This window comes from Brachyhypopomus gauderio, chromosome 4, assembly GCF_052324685.1.
Source record: "Brachyhypopomus gauderio isolate BG-103 chromosome 4, BGAUD_0.2, whole genome shotgun sequence".
NCBI lineage: Eukaryota > Metazoa > Chordata > Actinopteri > Gymnotiformes > Hypopomidae > Brachyhypopomus > Brachyhypopomus gauderio.
The window spans coordinates 915,082-938,302 of record NC_135214.1 but is presented as its reverse complement, the minus strand read 5'-3'; the positions used below and the strand labels follow the sequence as shown (position 1 = coordinate 938,302).

The 23,221-nt window shown below is 42.9% G+C and overlaps 1 protein-coding gene across 4 annotated transcripts in view; it reads right to left on the bottom strand.

The window, feature by feature from the left end:
* Positions 1 to 23,221, bottom strand: part of LOC143511742 (interferon-induced protein 44-like) — a 108,520-nt gene that overhangs the window by 15,326 nt on the left and 69,973 nt on the right. Inside the window, exon 1 of one of the 4 annotated variants that reach the window (XM_077001337.1) lies at positions 1,289 to 1,409. The exons of 1 other annotated variant lie outside the window; for it this stretch is intronic. The gene's annotated coding sequence lies outside the window, so the exon portion shown is untranslated. Of the gene's footprint in view, positions 1 to 309; positions 340 to 1,288; positions 1,410 to 23,221 lie in introns of those variants that run through there. 2 more of the 4 variants (XM_077001336.1, XM_077001338.1) reach the window with 2 other exon arrangements.

Below are 23,221 nucleotides of genomic sequence, written 5' to 3'. Positions count from 1 at the left end.
CAGTGGTTGTAGCTGTCTTGTGGTCACTGATGCAGAAAAGATCTCATTTTATACACATCCTACCAGGTTCTTACACTGATAGCAAATCCTCATCTAATCCCCTATATCTTTTCTGAATTAAGCTGTAATCTGTCATTTATCTGTGTTACAATCTACATACACTATTCAGTACACAGTCCTTAATTTTAGAAAATGGGTATTGAATGCAACCCTATTTATTATATTTGTGTATGTAGTGACTGCATGCAAGTATTTGTCTATTAAGTCCACTTGTGAAGTCTTAATCCCAACCCAACACACAGCATCTCTTAGTAAGAAGAGTGAGCTGCTCCTTCCTCTGGTGTTCTGTGTCTGTACCTCTCTGTCTCTAAATGCTCCTCTTTCACTCTCAGCTCTACACTGTGTGTAAACAGGATGGGTGGGGTAGTGAATATGAAAGTGAAAGTGTTGACTATGTTCATCCCTGCAGAGTCACTGCAGTACTGCACAGGGTTTATATCCCCCACCCTCTTGTTCTTTATCGAATCTCTTAATCTTCATGAAATAGCAACATTGTCATTCAAAAACATTAATAACTAATAACAACCTAGAGACATGGTAACCTTAAATTATTGTTTGTATTATTCCAAAATACAGCTTAGCAATCCTCAAAAAGTGGAATCTGTTACAGGCTAGTTGCTACCCTTTTAATCAATGATTTTACAGAAACGATATACATGATGTTTACAATATTGGTTAAGATTTATAGATGGAGTTGCTCAAATGAATATTTGAGCAATTGTTTTTTTTTCTGAAGGTTTACTTTGCGAAAGTCTTTCCAGTTTGGTATCTAATTTAATTAGATACCCCACATTTAGGTACACCACAACTGCTATGTGTGTCTCATTCAAAATGAGTTAGCTAATGTACATAGACAGTGATGTTTTATTTTTAATGTGTAGGTCTCCTTCAGTATATGGAGAAACGTCAGACTATTATAGACCAGTAAAATCATACATTTAATTGGTCAGATTTCCTGTCATTATATTAATATTAATAATACATTGTAGAACCCTTCAAAATGTCACCGGAAGGGGCACATTGTACCACTCTCAGGTAGAAATGCATTTAACCAGAATGAGTAACCTGTATAATTATTCTAAAATATGCCTATAAAATTTTTTCTCCCAAATTTTTGTTTCCACTACAGTCCTTATATATTGGATATTGGGTGGTATTGCAACCCAATTCTTGTGAAGTCTTTAACTTTAAAATCTCATACTTTAAAAGCCCAACCCTCTTGACTTACCTTAGTAAGAAGAGTGAGCTGCTCCTTCCTCTGCTGCTCTGTGTCTGCACCTCTCTGTCTGTCTCTAAATGCTCCTCTTTCACTCTCAGCTCTACACTGTGTGTGTAAGCGTGGGGTGGGGTACTCAAAATGAAAGTGAAAGTGTTGACTGTGTTCATCCCTGGAGAGTCACTGCAGTACTGCACAGGGTTTATATCCCCCACCCTCCTGTTACACATGTTCTTTATCAAATCTCTTTATCTACATGAATTAGCAACATTGTCATTCAAAAACATTAATAACTAATTAACAACCTAGAGACATGGTAACCTTAAATTATTGTTTGAATTATTCCAAAATAGAGTTTAGCACTCTACATAAAGTGGAATCTATGTTACAGGCTAGTTGCTACACTTTTAAATGTAAATGTGCCATATTTGTCAATTGTGATTTTTCACCACAATCGAAATTTGTCCTCCGCATTTACCCATCTGTGCAGTTAGAACACACACACACACACACACACACACACACACACACACTAGTGATTACTAGGGGGCTGTGATGCACACGTGCCCAGAGTAGTGGGCAGCTCTAGCCCAGCACCCAGGGAGCAGTTGGGGTTAGGTGCCTTGCTCAAAGGCACCTCAGTCATGGCCTCAGGCCTGGGAATTTAACCCATGACCCTCCGGTCACAAAAACGGTTCTCTACCAACAGACCATGACTGCCCCTATTCACACTGATAGCAAATACTCTTTTTTGGTTGGTGGCATTTTCTAGACCCATTTCACATTAAACTTTTGTTAATGATCTATTAGCTTTGTGTACATGGTATTATTAAAATCCAGGGTCATGAGAACACTAATTTTAGCTCTAAGGTGTCCAAGAATTTTCTAGCTGACATCACTTTCAAATTATTGTGGTATGCATGGACCTCCATCTTCATGGATAGCTGTGGGTTCAGTCTCTGAATCCCTTTTTCTGTACATGTCTCGTGTACTTTTAACATATCCTCCATTTTATTACAGGATTCAGTTTCTGGTGCCCCTAAATTCTGGTCTTCACACAATGTTCAACTTGGTCCAGAAGTTTTCAACTTCCATGTGCCACTGTGTTTTGGTTTAGTTTCCATGCTTATTCATTTGAATCTCCTCGTTATTGGTTTCATGTATCTGGTTTAATCCTCTTGATAGCTTGTGTATCTATATATATCGGTATATATATTCTGTGTTTTCAGTTCTTTGATGTTTTGCTAGCCCTGGTTTATGTGCGTAGTCCTTTGTTTCCAGGCCTCTGTGTGTTTCCTTCACTTAAGTGTTTAAACCGAGCTCAGTGTTTGTTTTGTTTTTTGTTATCTGGTTGTATTATTTACGCTTAATAAACCTTGCTATTCACTGCAAATGCGGCCGCCTCACAATCGCTCTATGTCTTTGCTGTTACAGAAAGACTAGCCAAACCAAGACACTGCGAAAGAGCGATAATGTTTGCATGCCTCTGTGCGCTTTGGGGATATGTGTGGGGTTATAGAAAAATGTATGATATTGCTGTTATTTATATAACCCCTTCTATGTCCAACAGAGTAGGACAGGGCCCCAAGTTCTGATCTAAATTTTCCCCAATAAATATATTTGGCTGTATTTGTGATTAATTTGACTTTGCAGTTCTGTAGTGATATGTTCTCTGAAATGATGCCACTAATAATAAAAGTAATTCCGCTTATTATAAACAGTGTAACAAAAATAAAAACAAAGCTCGGCCCTAGACTGTAATTTTGGCAAAGAAAATGAACACTCGATGAAAACTGGCAATCCTAAAGGTGAAAAATTGAGGAAAAGAAAACACATATACAAATAAAGGGTACACAAAAATATCTACTTCACTTCACAGCCTATAACCCACACGGTACTTATGCATATTTCCATTAAACAATAACCTTTCCATATTCAGAAACAAAAGGTACAAAAGCCGGCAGTAAAATAAAAGAAATAAACCCCCGTTGCAGGCCTGATAACTGGCTTCCGATATCTGGGTACTCACAGTCTACTTCACACCGAGCCTTGAGGTGAAGGATGAGGAGAGGACAGAGAGGCGCTGAGAAGGCGGCTCTGAATCTGAGAGGCGTAGCACGAAGCTTCTGGATTCCCACGTAGACAGGGGACTCCACCAAGCTTTGCCGGTCGCCTGGGGGTCTGCCTGGTAGCGGGGCTCCCTCGGTGCAGTCAGTGGAACCCCACGCTGACGTAGGGCTGCTCTTCAACTCCAGTCGCCACACCATACACTTTATATGCTAACACAGCTAATGCTAGCTAGCACAACTAAAACATTTGCACGCGTTCAGGTTGCCCACCAACGCGGTAAGGTGTAAAACTCGACGCGCAAAAACGCTTACTGGGTTTAAGCACGCTTACACCAGATCTGTGTGGACCTAAATCCACTTTGCCCAACTTGAAGTTAACTCAATCACATTTCCATCTACCGATTCCTCGCTCTCCTCTCTCGTCTCTCTCTCATCCAAACTGCTGCTTTCTTCTCTCCCGCCCACCAACCAATCAGGAATACCGGAGCTGAACAAACGGCAAAACCACCCAATAAAAACAGAAAAAAGGCCCAAACTTCAGGCTTGCTGCAAACGTACCTCTAGATTGCATCAGTTTTAATATTGACAAAATACTTTTTAAACAAAGAATAGGCTACTTTTGTCAGGAACAGCACATGATCACCGTGTGATGCGGTTCACCTGTCACTCATCACCCCTCCCCTTTCGCAACTATTTAGGCTTCCTCCTCTCTCTTCCGGGTTGCAAAGTATTGTTGGCATGCCATCTACCAAGCGTTATCTCCCCGTGATTGATCTCCTGTGTACTGACCTCTGCTCTCGTTCCAGACCTCGTTCCCAGCCTAGCCCTCGTGTACCTTCAGCCATCTGTCTACCCGGCGTGAACTCTGACCGTCCTGACATCGACCACCGCACTCATACACTTCACACACTCTACGGAGTTATTCACCTGTACGAGTACTCCGTATTCATTTCACAAATCAAAACTACAGCATTCCGCAATTGGATACGTGTCTTCCTGGTTGGATCGTTACAACTTTATGATTTTTACTATTAATTTTTACTAATTATACTATTAATCTTCATGAACTACAGTGAACCTTTTACCTTTTTAATCACATTTTTCCACATGTAAATATATAATGCACTTTCTAACACTGTTTGTAACCTGAAATTATACTTTGGGTTACATTTATATTGAGATATTTTAGTTTATTAGCTTGCTAATACCGCAATTGTGCCAGTACAGGTGAAGTAATTTATTTTATCAGTAATATGAGCTGAAAACATTTTAAATAGAAATGTTCATTCTACTTGTGTAGACTTTCTCACTGAAAGTCATCCTTACTTGCCTGTCAATTAGTTTTGTGTGTTCCCATAACAATTAAACTAAAGGAAACATGTAAGCCAGTCTTTTATTTTCTTTTAAATATTACAACTTTCAAATGTAATTATTTTAAAACTATGCTTTAGTTTAGGTGTAGAGCTCGCAAAAAACGTCTAAAATTGTCTACTCACATGAGAAACTGAAAATTGTTGTTTGGCAGTGTCAACCAAGAACAACTCAGACTGCTCATCCTTATTTAATTCTGAGGCTCAGAACTTCTGCAGTAACTAGTAATGTTGTTTATCTAACTTATAATGTAGAGACACTATACAATGCACACATTCATTTTAGAACAAAATGAGAATTTAACGCAACCTTATTCTTATATTTGTGTACGTACTGATTCCATGCCAAATATTCATCTATTAAGAGCAAGTATTACCTATTTCCTTAGTTTACATGTGAAGTCTCATACTTAACTCGACACAGCATTCTTACCTTTGTAAGAAGAGTGAACTGCTCCTTCTTCTCCTCCTTTCTCTGCTGCTCTGTGTCTGCACCTCTGTCAGTCTCACTAAATGCTCGTCATCTTTCACTTTCACTAACAGGCCCAGTTCTAGATTGCTGTGGTGGTGGTGGTGGTGGTGGTGGTGGTGTGTGTGTGGGGTGGGGTGGGGGGGGGGGGGGGGGGGGGGGGGGGTTGGGGTCGCAGTCTGGAGCCCTGAGAGATTGCAGTGTGTGAGAAACTTGTACAGAGTGATTCGTCTTTAAGGACCAACCGCACCATGTAGCATGTGGCCCATGGTGTTTGGTTTCACAAGGTCCAAGTAAGCTTAGAACACTAAAGCCAATGACTATTGGTATCCATGTAGAACAGAGGTGAGCAATTAATTTTCCTATTGGGCCACATGAGAAATTGGAATGTGTTTAGGAGGACAGACTAATATTCTTAATATTTTGCACAATACTGTATACACTTTATATAATAATAAATACTATTACAACCGTATTATGTATATAATAATTGTCAGTTTTATCAACAATCTCACGTGGGCCAGTCAGAGATAGTGAAAGGGGTGGATGTGGCCCGCGGGCCTACAGTGCTCAGGTCTGATATAAAGAATGCTTGCAACTTGTAGAGAGTAATTTGTTGTACACTTCAGAGTGTGCAGCTTACCTGTGTGCAGGTTTGCATGTATGTGATGTGTGTTCAGTCACATTGGCACCACAAGGCACAAGGCACATCGTAGGAGTAGTTAGTCTGAATATAATCTCATGGTTGCACTAACAAAGGTGTCTGACCTTTTCTTCACCCGAGCATCCTCTTACAGACAGTTCCTCTTTTGTAGAACCAGAAATGAATTAGTCTAAGTCAGGGGTTTCAAACTCAGTTTCACTGCGGGCCACATCAGCATAATTATTACCCACAGAAAGCCATGTGTAACTTATAAATGTAATTTCTCCTTAGTGTTAAATAACTCTGAATATATTACTTATTCAAGTTACAAATATTACATATATATTTGCATATTTGTAAAAACTATGTTTGCTTGTTGCTGTTATTATAACATAAATTTGTTAGGTTATGAAACCCACATTACTCCATCAATCAACGATAAATATATCCAAGTGAATAAAGAAAAATAACATAAAAGATATCACATTTACTTTGTTCGAAACTTCAAATATCAAATAACTGAAAATAGCAATTGTGCTTCAAAAATGCTCCCGATTTTGAAGCTCGGCTATTTCTTCATTCACAACAACACTAGCTTTTATTGCTGCATGGTTTGTGGTTGTGGCTTTCGCGAAACACATTCTGTTGCAATCACAGTTTTGGCAATTTGTTGTTTTTATTGATGCCTAATTTTGGCATACTTAGCTCCGTGTTGGGTCTCAAAATACCGACGCTGATTGTACTCTTTGACAACCACCACTGCTTTATAACACAAAAGACATACTGTTTTTTCTCCTTGAAGCACCTTGTATTCACTTTCCCATCTTTCTTGAAACACTCATCCATCTGCATTGATTTTTCTCTTCCTGGACATTTTGGGATCATTATTTGTATTTATCAATTTCACATATTGGGGAAATCGCATTGATGTGGAAACACTGCAGTGTAGAGATGCCGTAACATAATTGTGGTAAATGTAGTTTCTGGTCACTGCATGTATTTGACTTTTTTTTTTGGACAATTAGGCTTTTTAAGCACCTGTGGTCTAAGGTAATGAAACCAAAAACACTTCAGGCTAAAGCAACACGTAGTATTTTTTTATAATTTTCCTAACATTTCCTTCCTGTTTATAGTAAATGTGGATGTATTTACTAAAACCTCACTGTCAGTTCACTTTCACTTTCACTTCACATCACATTTACCGTCATCATCAGGATTCATTCTGAAATAGTCATTTCGGAATTGCTTGGTGCCTAAATCTGATGATACATGGTGAACACTACCTCAATGTTCCTTGGTGAACGCTAACTCAATGAGGCATGGAACAAGACCTCGTGCACGTGGACCGAAACGGCAATCATAGGCAACGGAGAGAGCTACTGCCACTGAGATGGACACTAGAATAGAGGACATGAACCTGCTCCACTTCCCAAACCATGACTCAAGGAGGGAACCGAAAGGATCATCAATACCAGCATGATCATGATTCTCTTTAGCCTGTTTGTCCAATCAGCATTTTAAATAATGGGTGGCCATGAGAATATGAACTCAAACCCTGAGGCAATCTGATCTATGGCGTTAAACTCAATGGGGACTCCTCTAGGGACAACTATAACATCCGTGTATATGGCCGAATCAAATGACTCTTCAGGTGGTGTCCTACTGCGCTTGTGGACATGATGTTTCAGCTTTTGTGGTAGTTTTGCAAAGGCAGCTGTTGGATATATGTGAAAAGCCAATAGGAGCTGCACCAAGCATGACCCCTGCCAAGAAAGGGGCAGTGTACCTCTCGACTACATATCACCACATAGCCACTAAAGGTTGGCTCTAGCCTTTGTTAGGTTCACAATCCATAGGCTCTCCCTGTAACATTGGTAATGTGGATACATTTTTGTTTCTGATTGTGAAAGCAGGTTGAATATCCTTTTAAAGAATTTATATATTTTCCTTTTACACCACATATTTTCTGAGTTTGTCAAATATGGTGCTGACATACAGTGACAGGGACAGGAACAAGGTGAGTGACGACTTGGGGAACAGACATGGGGACGGGGACAGAGATGACACCACAGGAAACAGACACGGGAACAGGAACACAGACCTTGACAGACACAACCACAGGGACAGGAACCAAAACAAAACCGGGGACAGGACTGGGGAACATGGGGAACCCGGGCACAGGAGCAGGAACACAGGGCGGAGCAGACAGTACACAGAGTCCATGCCCAACAGGGGACAGCACAGTCTCTTGGGGCACAGGCGCGGCGGGCAGCGGGCACAGGCAGGGTCTGCTGGCGGGCAGCGGGAACAGGCAGGGTCCGCTGGCGGGCAGCGGGAACAGGCAGGGTCCACTGGCAGGCAGCGGGAACGGGAGCCGGCATGGACGACCTCTCCTGGGTCGCAGGGACAGGAACCGGCGTGGACGACCTCTCCTGGGTCGCAGGGACAGGAACCGGCGTGGACGACCTCTCCTGGGTCGCAGGGACAGGAACCGGCGTGGACGACCTCTCCTGGGTCACAGGGACAGGAACCGGCGTGGACGACCTCTCCTGGGTCGCAGGGACAGGAACCGGCATGGACTGCCGACGGCCAGCGGGGACAGGAACAGGCACGGACTGCCTACGGGCAGCGGGAACAGGTTGCTGAGGCAAGGAGAAACCCTCGGGGGGCGTGTACGCCAAGCCGACGTCCTCGGGGGGCGTGTACGCCAAGCCGACGTCCTCGGGGGGCGGAGCCGCCAAGCCGACGTCCTCGGGGGGCGGAGCCGCCAAGCCGACGTCCTCGGGGGCGGAGCCACCAAGCCGACGTCCTCGGGGGGCGAAGCCGCCATACTGACGTCATCGGGGGGCGGAGCCGCCGTACTGACGTCATCGGGGGGGTGGGACCGCTAAGCCGACGTGGCCATTACTCCCCCCCAAAAAATACTTGGGGGCGTCATGTGGAGTAGCCGGCAGAATCAGTGGGGTTAGGTCCTCCTCCTCTGGGTCCGGGTTGAGCCTGGAAGAACACACAGACACACACGCCCCTCGGTGGCTCTCTCTGCGATGGCTCCGCCTCCTCTGAGGCGTCGGGAGCTCGCAGCAGCCATTGAGAGCCGACCGAGGGTTAAGCCAAAGCTCGTCTGTGCATTCACTCCGTCTGCCCGCTGCTTGCACCACAGGTTACTCACCCCTGTGGTGTTCGTCAAGCAGGGCAGACTCACAGCGCTCAATAGGAGTCTTCCTTGTTCCTGTCTCCGGCTCGTTCGCGCTGTAACACATGAGAGTTAAACTGCACGGAAGCAGCCAACAACTCGTTACAGCGACTAAACTCACCGGAGTCTCGCTCTCTCGCTGTGTCCTGGTTAGATCCGTGGTTATGTAACGTTGCATACGCAATGGAGCGAGGAGACGGACACAAATGCAGAGATGAGCGAGATTTAATACAGGGAATACCAAAACCAGAGTCGATAGAACAGGCAGGGGTCATAACGTGCAAGCAGTCCGAACAAGAACAAGAAACAGGCATGACGAGACGAGAACAGGGAAGACTCACGGACCAGGCAGGAACAAACAGATGACGGGAAACACAGGGCTAGAAAAACAGCGAACGTGAAAGCACAAACTGACTGATAGAACAAAACCACGGATAACTCGACTGGGGGAATGACGGGACTTAAATACATAGAACTGAAACAAGGAACAGGTGATAACAATGACACGGGGGCGTGGAAACAAATGAGGAATCACGGAGACAACGAGCAGGGCGGGATAAACAGGCAAGGAATAACAGAAAACACGAGGAACAGACATTGGAGTGACAGCGGGGAGAGGGGGGCGTAGCCCTACGTGACAAGGGTATGTTGTCATCTTTCTTGATGTTGCAGTGCTGAGTGCATATACTGCACATCACACCCTCTATGATTTGTCTGAGTTCTCTTACATTCTTACAGTGTGTTAAATGTATATAGGACATTTGCTCAACTCTTTTTTTTTTTTTTACCACTGTTAGTATTGTCAGCAGTTCTCGGTAGGAGCCTCAGCAGGGTTTTGAGTGCAGAGTAAATGCTCAGTATGCTTCAAACGGAGCTGTTGGAAATACTTCGTAATGAGTGTGTGACTGAGTTCTTGCTTTATAGTGGGTGGTAAAGGAGAGACGTGTAGATGGTAATAATGACGGGAGGACCTGGGTAGATGGTAATAATGACGGGAGGATCTAGGTAGATGGTAATAATGACGGGAGGATCTGGGTAGATGGTAATAATGACGGGAGGATCTGGGTAGATGGTGCTGGAGATTCTGGGGATTGGAGTGTGGAGTCAAGCAGCAGGACACACAAACACCCAGTCACCAGGTTTCACCTGGTTCTACCCTATTGCTTGTAGTTCCTCCTTCTCCTCTCTGGGAAGAACATTTGTAAACGATGTATGCCTTAGGAAGCATATTTTTCATGTAATCTGCTTTGCTTCATTCTATTCATCATTTCTAAAGGGTTGTAACCGAGTCATAACAAATGGTCATACATTAATTCAAAGGGTGTTATTCTTTGTCCAGCTGTTTCTTATTATTTATATAATTTTACCATTTAACATTTCTACTAGTCTAGCTGATTACGTCTGATAACTACAGTGACTCTTTGGTTCTATTCTTAACACTTCCTATGTCTATAAATTTATTAACATTACTGTCTCTGAATGTGCACATGGGAATATTTCTATCCACTTAGTGAATTACCAGGCAATACCTTTTCCATTAGCATTTATTTTATTCTATAAAATCCATACAGAAATACTAGAAATGTCATTGAGGTGTTGGAAATGTGTTTATTTATGTTTATTGTATGTCTTGTGGGTTATTTTTGGTACAAATGGTGCATGCTAAAGAAAACAATTTTGAGTAGTTGATAAAGCCATGAGCTGTAAAAGCTTGTTCAATACTGCTTGTTTAATGTCATAGCCCATGGCTCAATAAGGCTGCATCTCTGAAAAAGATATTTTGGTAGAATGTTTATATTATTTTCTGGTTATATGTAAAGACTGCATTTTTTTGCTCCTTTTTTTCTTTTTTACATATTTATCTCTGTGTCAGGCTTTCTATACATCTGCCAAAATGTGCATTGTGCATGTCTAGTTTCCGTGGTGTCAAATGTGCAAAAGTCTGAGATGTTATGTGCTGCCTTTTTTCACTTCTTCACCTGCTTTATGGATCCCTCTGAAAACAGGATCTGTGTTGTGGAGTATGTAGTGCATTTACAAACTAGCTACTTTGAGGTTTACTAGCTGATGTAATCATCCCCATATTTTTCCATTGTTGTGGAAAGATTTGTACAGTAGAAGAAGCATATTGGCCAGCAGTATAACTTGCAGCTCTTTTCCATGCTGTTTTCTTGCATGCCTCTGCCGGATAATCAGTTCTGCAGCTTGTGTAGAAAGATGAGCACGTCGTGAATCACTTCTTAACACTCTCTCATTGGTTACCATTCTCATTAGCTTGACAACATTAATTCATGAGAAATAAGCAAAGGGTCTTTGCTTGGCTTCATATTTCTGAGTCAGAACTGATGTCTTGTATCTCCCTCTACAATCCACATATTGTGTAAATACCTGACATCCCTTGTATGGTTTTCAGACAGAAACGTGCTAGAGTACTTCCTCTATGCAATTTCAACATCTCGTCCAATTTTCACATTTCCCCATGATTTCCCTTCTGGTCCAAATGGAAGTTAGTTCATACCTTTGATCTCTACCTTCAGTGGGTTTGTAATGCTGCTGTTAAACTGCTGTCTTTCTCAACTAGAGCCTTCGAGATACACTAGTCCACTTTATACTAAATCTAGTGAATACCAATATGTTGGGGAGCTTCTTCTACTACTAGAATTCTGTCAGTACTGCATTGGGCATTTAATCCATTATGTACAGACACCACTGCTATCACTAGTGAGGCCAACAGATCCCTGCCCAGGAGGTTCACTGGACATTTTCTGGACAGAATTACCCAATCCTCATGACTGCATCTGTCATGTCCGTTTTCTCATCATAAGCTGAAATTGGAACTGATAGTTGATCTTTGTAGACTTGGCCATTGGCTGATTTTACTGAATAAATGTGTAAAATTTGTATTCATTTTTTCATTGTTTGACCTTTTCTTCACCCGAGCATCCTCTTTTCTAACAGACAGTTCCTCTTTTATAAACACAGAAATGAATTAGTCTTGGTATTGAAACCAAAACAGTTAATGCTATAGCAACATATATGGTATAAATTTTATGACTAACAGTGTAGTTTTATTAATTGCCAATAAAATATGTTTAAATAACTATTTTTAAATATTAGGGATCAACTCTTTTTTTACATGGTTTCAATTTTTTTCCACCAATCCATCATCACAATGGTGTACAACAACCAGTAAAACACAGTAGGCTGGAGGAATCAATGGCACATCTGATCATCAACAGAAACTAGATCCCTTTACACATCAAGTAAACATTTTCACTTCATCCATTCATTCACATCATTCATGTACACATATCTGTTTAATCATCAGCTATATGAATTTAATTGAATTTAATGTGATATTCATTACATTTAATGTTTAATGCTATTAAACTGAAAGATTTCAACTGTTAAGTTCAGCTCCACCCTCCTTCCCTGTTCCATGTTGTCTGGCCTAGCCCCACCTTGTTTTCTTGTTTCTATGGTTTCGTTTCTGTCTGTCACGCCCCTGTCCTCAGCGTTTCCACATGTGTCTCGTTTCTCTTCCCTGTTTCAGTGTATTTAAAATAGTGGTAGGCCGTTAACGGTGTTAACGGCGTTCGTTAATTTGATACTCTTATCGGGTGGTATAAAAATTATCGCCGTTAATCTGTTCTTAAAGTTGGGTTGGGAACTGGATTCTGGATTCAAAGCCACAACCATTGTCCCCATTCCGAAGAAATCCAACATCTCCAGCTTGAGCGACTACCGTCCCATCGCTCTAACACCCATAGTGATGAAGTGTTTTGAGAGGCTGATCCTTCATCACATTAAGAACAGCCTTCCAAGCACCCTGGACCCACACCAGTTTGCCTATCGGGCAAACAGATCCACAGATGATGCTGTCGCCCTGGCAATGCACACAGCACTCAACCATCTGGAGGGAACTAACACATATGTAAGAATGCTGTTTGTTGACTTCAGCTCAGCGTTTAATACGATCATCCCATCCAGACTGGTCTCCAAGCTCAACACCCTTGGAATCAGTAACTCCCTCTGCAATTGGATCATGGACTTCCTCACTGGCAGACCGCAGTCTGTCAGAATGGGTTCCCCCACCTCCCCCACCCTCACACTCAGCACCGGATGCCCACAAGGCTGTGTACTCTCACCCCTACTCTTCACCCTGTACACACTAGACTGCTCCGCCAAATACAGCACCAACACAATCATCAAGTTCGCTGATGACACTACAGTCATCGGCAACATCACCAATGATGATGAGGGAGCATACTGGGAAGAGGTGAGGCTCCTCGCCAAGTGGTGTAATGCCAACAACCTCTCTCTCAACGTCAGCAAAACCAAGGAGCTGATTGTTGACTTCAGACGAGGAAGCAGAGTGCATGCACCTCTGAGCATCGAGGGGACGATGGTAGAGAGAGTGAGAAGCTTCAAGTTCCTCGGAGTCCACATTTCTGAGGATCTCACCTGGTCAATGAACACATCCCACATCATCAGGAAAGCACAGCAAAGGCTCCACTTCCTCCGACGGCTGAAGAGAGTCAACCTGCCACAACAGCTTCTCTGCAACTTCTACAGGTCCACAGTGGAGAGCATTCTGAGCAGTTGTATCACGGTCTGGTACGGCAGTGCTACTGCTGCTGAACACAAGGCCCTGCAGAGAGTGGTGAAAACTGCCCAGCGCATCACCTCGGCTGCCCTCCCACCCACGCAAGATCTTTACTACAAGAGATGTTTGAGGAAGGCCCTCTGCATCTCCTCCGACCCCACACACCCCAGCCACCGGCTGTTCCAGCCTCTGCCATCTGGAAGGAGGTACAGGAACATCAAAGCCAGAACCACAAGACTCAGGAACAGCTTTTTTCCCCGTGCTGTCAAACTGGTATCACCAGCCACTTTAACTCAACTGGACATATATAGACTTACCCCCCCTGACTATATCTCAGATTTGCCACCAGTCCAGAGACCAGTCCACCAGCCCATTTGCACCATGCACTATGCACTTTATCCCTGTCCCATTCCCCTATTTACCTGCTATGTTCCTACCTCAGTCACTGTTGCACCTCCGCTATTCACACACACTGTACATACCGCACCTATATTTTTATATTTCACACCCTATACCATTATCCATTTTACATTCTTACCTTGCTCATTTAATGTCTGTTGCCTGTCTTGCACTATGTTGTCCTGCACTATGTTGTCCTGCACTATGTTACATATGTAACTGCTGCTGTGATTTTGTGATTTTGTAGTATGTCATTGCACTAGCCTAAAAGTGTTTTGTTATGCTGTACAACCCTGTTTCAGCATAATGACAATAAAATTGAATTGAAAATGGGTAAGCAAACTATGATGACTTTCAACTTGATAGTTTAGCTCGGCTGTATTCCTAACCAAATTGCACAGTAGGGGTGAGAACGAGTTTTCAAACCTGTGAATTACAAATCGTACGTGTGTGTACATGGATGCATCCACGAAGTCGCCAGGTTTGCTTCATGGAAAATTCATTTTTAGGAACGTAAAGTGTTACCGGAGCGGAGCTCGGAGCGGTCGTTTTCTGCATGGTCCTAGCGCTAGATTCGTCGCTATTTAGATATTTCTTTTTAACCGTTAAAACTGCAGAGGACCAACACCGGCTTTTGAAAAAGTCCCCCCCAAATTACATCCGTGAGGTTAAATCAATCAATCAATCAATCAAAGTTTATTTGTATAGCGCTTTTCACAACACATGTTATCACAAAGCGCTTTACAGGATTTAAAAGGTTAACAATACTATGGGTCCAGAACCCTAATGAGCAAGCCAAAGGCGACAGTGGCGAAGAAAAACTCCCTATGATGATGGGGAATAGGAAGAAACCTCGGGAGAACCAAGACTCAAAAGGGAACCCATCCTCCATTGGGCGGCCCGTTAACACACAAATTACACAAAATACAGACAAATACACAAGTCACACACAAATCACACAATCAGACTAAGTAAAGGTAAAAATGAAAGTTCTGGGTTATGATATTGTCACTGTAAATGTCTGTTGATGAACGCCAGGCTTTCATTCCGTGTCGGAGCAGCGATGCTGGTATTGTAGGCTCTGACTGCGATGTTAATCTCCAGGTGAACCTCGGAGAAAAGATACGAGATGTAGTAAATATGTAACAGATTAATCAAAGGCCAAACTAAACAGATGAGTCTTTAATCGAGTTTTAAACATTGAGACTGTGTCTGAGTCCCGAATAGAGGCAGGAAGATTATTCCACAATTGTGGAGCTTTAGAAGAAAAGGCTCTTCCACCTGCTGTGATCTTTTTGATCCTAGGAACAGTTAATAACCCTGCGTCCTGCGAGCGAAGTGAACGTGCTGGGTTATATTGTTCAATAAGTTCACTAAGATAGTCTGGAGCTAAGCCATGCAGCGTTTTATATGTTAATAAAAGTATTTTATACGGAATCTAATTGGCAGCCAGTGTAATGACGATAGTACGGGACTAATGTGATCAAACTTTTTAGTTTTTGTTAAAACTCGTGCTGCTGCGTTCTGAACCAGCTGGAGTTTGTTTATTGATTTACCAGAACATCCAGCTAGGAGACTGTTGCAATAATCTAAATGAGAGGATATGAATGCATGGATTAGTTTTTCTGCATCACTAATATTTATTAGGGCATGTTTATATTTGACTATGGCGTCTTTCCATGTGATTCTAAACACTTCTAGTGAGGTGGATTTCCATTTTCGCTCCGCTGCTCGAGCTGCCTGTTTTAGAAGACGAGTGTGTTCGTCATACCATGGTGCAAGCTTTTTCTCCCTAATTAATTTTGTTTTAATTGGAGCTACACTGTCTAAGGTATTGCTGAGTGTGGAATAAAACTGTTGTGTTGCCTGTTCTAATTCATTGGGCTGCAGTGGCATAGTGCTCGTTAGCTCTGGTAGTAAGTTTATAAATGTTGCTGCAGTGTCGGATGTGATAGTGCGCGTGGTTTTTGTATGGCGCATCTGATGTACATTGTATAAAGTCATTTCATATATTAGTAAGGAATGATCTGAAATGGCGTCATTTTGGGGGATGACTGCCAAATGTTCTATGTTTAATCCGTAAGTAAGTATTAAGTCTAAGGTGTGTTTACAGCGGTGGGTAGGCCCTGTCACATTTTGGGCTATACCTACTGAATCTAGTATGGAGTCGAACGCAATTTTCAGTGGGTCTGATTCATTTTCATAATGAATGTTGAAATCACCCACAATTACAAATCTCTCGATGGTTAAGACTATTTCCGAAAGAAACTCAGCAAATTCCTGAAGAAATTCTGAGTAGGGACCCGGCGGTCGATAGATGGTCACTAATTTAAGCTTTGTTTTATTGCCTATAAGATTATTGCCTATTTCACCTATCAAAGCCTCGAATGAGTTAATAGAGGTGGTTGGTTTTACAGTAAAACCTATATCTGTGTCATATATTGTGGCTACTCCACCTCCACGCCCTGTGATACGGGGCTGATGAACATAACTGTATCCAGGAGGAGCTGCTTCATTAAAACTTACATATTCGTCTACTCTAGCCCATGTTTCTGTTAAACAGAGTGCATTTAGTCTGTTATCTGAGATTATTTCATTTACTATCACAGCTTTTGATGCAAGCGATCTAATGTTTAAAAGTCCTAGCCTTAGCTTAATATTGCTGCTCACTTCATGTTGTTTATTTAATTTAATTTTAATTAGATTTTTAAAACATATCACCCTGTTATTCTTATACCTGCCACGGCTAACAGACACAGTCTCAATGGTTTGGTTGTTAGGGAAGTAAGTTCTACTTAGCTGATTTGCGTGGTTTGTTGTGGCTGGTCAGGCCTGGCGTAGCACATCCTCGATGTTCCTGGAGAGGACTGCCGAGCCTAGGCGACTGGGGTGAAGTCCATCTCGGCGGTAGAGTGATGGACGCTCTCGGAAACTCTCCCAGTTGTCGATGTAGTCCACGCCGGCGCTGCTACAGGTGTCCCGGAGCAAGCTGTGGAGACAGAAAAGATGGCTCGCACCCTCGCCCCTCGCCGGAACGTTGGAAGCGGACCGGAGACAACAAGCCTGGCCGACGTCTTCTTCCGCGCGGTGTCCAGAAGCGAGCGGTAGTGCTCCTTCAGGATCTCGCTGCCGACAGGTGTCGACAGCCCCCACGTGAAGGACGACGGTGCCGAAGTCGTCTCGCTGCTTCAGCCCCGAGGGAAGCCGCCTGGCCACGTCCAGGACACGAGCGCCTGGAAAACAGGACACAGTGGGGGTTCTTTTAACGCCTGGCAGGCTAATCTTTACGTGTCGTGTTATCGAGTCGCCGATAACAAGGATACCGCCCTTATTCTTCTTCGGTGTCGGCGCTGGTGAGGGTGGTGTCGGACGCAGGGGTGAGGGCGAGGTGGAGGACACGGAGCTGAGCACCTCGAACGGATTCGCAGAGGAGAAGTCCGGCTGAGGTAGGGGTGACGACGCCGGCTGCCTTCCGCGTCCTCGCTGGCGCTCCCAGCCTGGTGCCCGGGTCAAGATGGCGGTCGCGCTGAGCCGCCGTGACGAGGGAGTGGAGACGGCCGAGTAGGCAGTGTCGCTGGCGGCCTCGAGCCTGGTCTTCTCCTGGGTGAGCTCCGCTTGCTTCTCCAGAAGACTCTGGATCTGCCGACCCAACTTGTCCAGCTCCGAGCCGAGCTTGACCAGAGCCCGTTCCTCCGCGGTAGCCATGAAAAACAGGGGAGACAAAACAGAGGGAGAAAGAAAGAAACAGGGGGAGAAAACAGAGGGAGAAAGAAAGAGACGGGGAGAAAACAGAAACGAGATAAAATAATCAATCAATCAATCAATCAAATTTTATTTATATAGCGCTTTTTACAACAGTTGTTGTCACAAAGCAGCTTTACAAGTGCCGAGTCCTAGCCCCCAGTGAGCAAGCCAAGGGCGACAGTGGCAAGGAAAATCTCCCTAGTTTTTGCATGAGGAAGAAACCTTGAGAGGAACCAAGACTCAGGGGGGGAGCCCATCCTCCTCTGGCCGACACCGGTCACCATGACAACAACAACAATATAGACAGAATGTAGACAGAATGTAAAAGATGCAATAATGTCCATTTAGACCGAAAAAGATGTAATAATGTCCATCATGGTGTAGGCATCCGGTTAGGCAGGAGGTGGCCGGCCAGGATGGATCGCTTGTCTCTCCTCATCTCATTATACCTCAAGCAGGCGGGCAGCCATGTGGAGAAATGAAACAGGGAAAATTAGCTCTGTATGAGGACATATACAGGACAGGTAAAATTATAAACATTTCTGGAGTGTGGCAGCAACTCCGGCACTAAGTTAAATTATTACAGCCTAGCTAAAAAAAAGGCAGAACCAGAAGGTAACATAGGCTTGGGGGCATTCTGAGACAATGGCATCCGTCCACTGCACTGTCAACAAACTTGAGTGACCACGAGCAGTGACAGGATGACAGCACCAGCACCCCAGTCTACCATAAAACCCTTCGTCTATGAACCCCTGGATCTGTACCTTTATCTAAGGGGGATATTAATTATCAAATGCTAGACTAAATAAGTGGGTTTTCAACCTAGATTTAAAGATTGTGACTGTGTCAGAGTCCCGGACACATTTAGGAAGATTATTCCAAAGCTGGGGGGCCTTATAAGAAAAGGCTCTTCCCCCTGCTGTTACCTTGTTAATTTGTGGAACTAATAACAGACCAGCACCCTGTGATCTTAGTTGACGTGGGGGTTCATAGTAGGAAATAAGTTCCTGGAGGTATTCAGGAGCAAGCCCGTGTAGTGCTTTATATGCTAATAATAGAATTTTAAAATCAATACGAAATTTAACTGGGAGCCAATGCAGGGCTGATAGGACTGGTCTAATATGCTGAAATTTTCTAGTTCTGGTCAGAACTCTAGCTGCGGCATTTTGAACTACTTGAAGTTTATTTAGATTCCTATTTGAACATCCTGACAGTAGTGAATTGCAGTAGTCTAGTCTAGAGCTAACAAAGGCGTGCACCAATTTTTCTGCATCATCCTGTGATAATGCATTTCTTAATTTGGCAATGTTGCGGAGATGTAGAAAAGCTATCCTAGTAGTATTATCTATATATTTATCAAATGATAGGTCGGAGTCGAGTATGACACCTAGGTTTTTGGCTACTGTGCCAGGTGTAATGGGATAGTCTGCAAGATTAAGCATTAAATTTGGAATTTTCTGTCTTGCGGCCTTAGGGCCCACAAGGAGAACTTCTGTTTTGTCCTCATTTAATTGTAGGAAGTTTAGAGCCATCCAGCATTTAATATCTCTTACACAGGCCTCAATTTTTCCTAAACTGAGTTTGTCATCGGGTTTGGCTGATATGTAAAGTTGAGTGTCATCCGCATAGCAGTGAAAGTTGACACCATGTTTGTTTATAACTGTGCCCAATGGTAGCATATATAATGTAAATAATAGTGGTCCTAAGATGGAGCCTTGCGGGACCCCATATTTAACCATTGTACGTTTGGATGAAATATTATTGAGCTCTACAAACTGATAGCGATTTGTTAAGTAAGACTGAAACCATGAAAGGGCTGTGCCTGAGACTCCAACCCAGCGTTCTAACCTTTCTAGCAAGATCCTATGATCAATTGTGTCGAAAGCTGCACTAAGATCAAGAAGCACTAACAGTGATACATAGCCTTGATCTGCTGCAAGGAGGAGATCATTTGTTACTTTAACTAATGCTGTTTCAGTACTGTGATGGGGCCTAAAACCAGATTGGAACTTTTCAAATGTGTTATTCCTATGCAGATATAGGCATAATTGCTGGGCAACAGCTTTTTCAGATGTCGGTAAGTGTATTATACTGATTTAGAATTGTAGTGTTTAATGTAAGTGTATTAGGCTATAGCTAAGCTATGCTAATGTGATACGTGAATCCGCGTTTGCGTGCGAGTGTGCTGCCGTGCGCCGGTGAAACAGGAAATAGGAGTGTCGTCACAGGAGTGTCTGCCATCAACATGACATTTGTTGGCTTACATGCCATCAAATGTAAACCAACATTTAGTTAAATGTACTAAATGTTGGCTTACATTTCAAATATCATGTTTAGCTGAATAAACATGTTACACGGTTGCCAACTTTTGACGTTCGCTTGGAGTGAGATTTTAACAAGGAGGAGGTGGCGAGTGTAAATTGTTGTAATTTAATGTGTAAATTGCGAACGTACAAACGTAAGTTTTTGAGCGGGGGAGGGGGGGGTGGCGAACGTAGAATGGACACAAATTAAGTGTTATATCGCGATCTGTCGATCGCCGGTGTTTGGCGTCAAAGCGAACTAGTAACTCATTACTAGTAATCATATATGTGGATCAGAGGTAAATAAACTGGATTTTTTTTTGGCGTGAGATATCGGAAGTGTGGCGTGAGAGCGTGTGAAGACGGTCAAATGCGTGTGTCTCACGCTCAATGCGTGAGAGTTGGCAACCCTGATGTTATCAACCACTTTTACTGTACAGTATGTAGGCTTACAAATTCATGTTTAACTGAATAAACCGTTGAACACGAGTAGCCTACATTTTATTGAGCATGTTTTTTTTCTTCAAGTATCAAAGTAGAACAGCTTTCTCAAGCAGTCATTGATGCATTTTGGAAACAGGAGATGAGCCCCTGGTCTAATGCACCCTGTGTATAAAGAAACCCTATCTCAAGAACTGACTTTTAGTCATTACTTGGGTAGCACGCATATGAGCCATTTTAATATCAAGATTTCAGTGAGATTAATCTAGATTAAAAAAATTAATCTATGCCCACCCCTAATTTAAACCCTTCTGTTCTCCCCACCGTTGTTGGTCATTGTGTATTGTGAGTACTCCCTAGTCCTGCTCTGCCTTATTCTCTCCATCTTATCCTGTTAGCGTTTTCGTTCATGCTCCATATCAGTTTTGATTTCCTTTCTCTGTCTCCCTGTGTTTGTTTATTTCCTCCTGTCTTCCCCTCGCCCATTTGGTTCATTCGTCCTATTTCTCATGGTGTTTCTCCCTATGTCTCGCTTTAACTGTGTTCTCCTTAGCTCTGTCATTTACATATAAGTTTCCTTTGTAGTTCTCCGTTATGTGTTTACCTGTCTCCTAGTCCCGGTCCAGACTTTTAGTTTGGTGTTTCATGCTTTCGGTTTTGTGTGATTCATTTCGTGTTCCCTGTCCGCTGCTTAAAGTGTTCCTGATTAGTCTCATAGTTCTCCCCGCATCCATTACCCTAAGTGTTATTGTGTCCGTGTAGTTCCTGTGTCTAGTTAGCTCGTGTTGTTTTGGTGTTATACTGGTTAGTCGTGGATGGTCTTACTTTGTTTCTTTACTTGGTAGTTCTGTTAGTCGGGTTGTTTGCCCAGGGAGCAGTTGGGGTTAGGTGCCTCCGGTAATCGAACCCATGACCCTCTGTTCACAAGACCAGTTCCCTACCACCAGTTCCCTAGTCCCTAGCATGACTGCCCCCATATATCCCCCCCTATATATGCTACTGGAGAATTTGTGTTAATTTCTTCCGAAGACAGAACTAATCCTAACTCTAGAAACAAACACGGGAGGCAAGATAAATTTGCTACATTCATTGGAGTGAGTTTAAACTATTTCATAGGCTCAACAGAAGTTAGGCTTTACTTAATATATTGAAATACTTCATTCTTGTATTCCCTTGCAGTTGGAATCCAGGCACATTTCTTGCAGTGATGTTTTGGCTTTCCAAATTCTGACTTCCACTTCCACAAATTTTTCTTACTAGGATACTAAGTTGTATTATTGATCCAAAGGCATTGCGAGAAGGGAGGGACTACTGAATATTCAAAGTTAAGTTATTTTCCTCCAGTTGCAAACAAAATCAATGCAACAACTAAGACACAGAGCCATGGCAAAGATAGAAAAAGTTAAATTACTGGTACATATCAGACATGGGAAAGTGTATACTTTTCCTGCAGGCACATCACTTAGGAATAAAGAAGAATTGGTTTGTCAGGAAATATTAGTTCAGGCATTTTATCAGTATTCACTCTTCCAAAGCCATCTATGAATTAACAGGCTTCCCTAACTCATCATACTGGAGCTGAGGAGGTAATCAACTTGGTAGTAAAAATAACCAGATTAATACATGAACACTACACTAATAAGAATAAAAGAAATGTGATATTGGTGTCATAAGAATATCACGTTGTCTCATGAATAACATGGCAAACATCAGTCCTGATAACAAAGTGTCTAGTTAGGCTCCAGAAACTGAATACTGTGGGCTCAATGATCCGATAATCCTGTATTAATATAGGCCATAAATGGGGCCTTCTGCCCTGGTGCAAGCCATAATTCCTCAAACTTGGTCCTGAAGAATCTGATTAGAAGTTTCCTCAGTCCTAGGGTAGTGAACTTTCGGTCCGCTTCTAGGTACAAGTGTGTAAATGAGGAGCGGTGCTTCTAGTGTTAACAAATGCAGCACTATATTGCTTGGGCACCTTGGGCATCAAGTGTAGCTGTGAGTATAATTACAGAATTAACCAATTTGTTTGTACATACAAAAGCTCACTGAGGTTGACAGGTAGGTGCAGCTAAGGATCTTTTATTCTTGCGTGCCTTGGGTTGATGCTGTTGGTAGTCTGCAAATAGTACATTGTTGGCTCGGTATAACAGGTATGTGGGAGGGGTTTTATTATTTTGGGGGTTGGTATGGCCTAATGGATATTTGTTTTGTGATTCAGTGGAGGCTGGTGGTGTCTGATAAATCTGTCTTTATGGTGGGTTACCAGGTGAAGTCTTAATTGCACTGCACTGGTTACCTGTCAGCTTTAGAATAGATTTTAAGGTTCTACTGATGGTTTCTGATGTCTTCATGGTCTTGCTCCTCTTTACCTCAGTGAAATGATGGTTAGATATGTTCCAGTCAGGTCTCTCAGGTCTTCAAACAGTAATCTACTGGTGATTCCTAAAAGCCGATTAAAGATTGGCGAGGGGGCTTTTAGCCAATATGGCCCAAAGCTCTGGAACTCTCTTCCTGAAGAGCTCAGAGGCATTTCATCCCTTCACAGCTTCAAGAAGAGTCTCAAAACTTTCCTCTTTAGAGATACAAAGTTTAACTAAAAGCAGATCTACTCAGATGAAACTTATTGCAGAGGTTGTGACTTCTCTCCTGGTATGTGTATACACAGGTGACGCCAGACGCAGTTCATAGGGAACTGTCAGGATCAG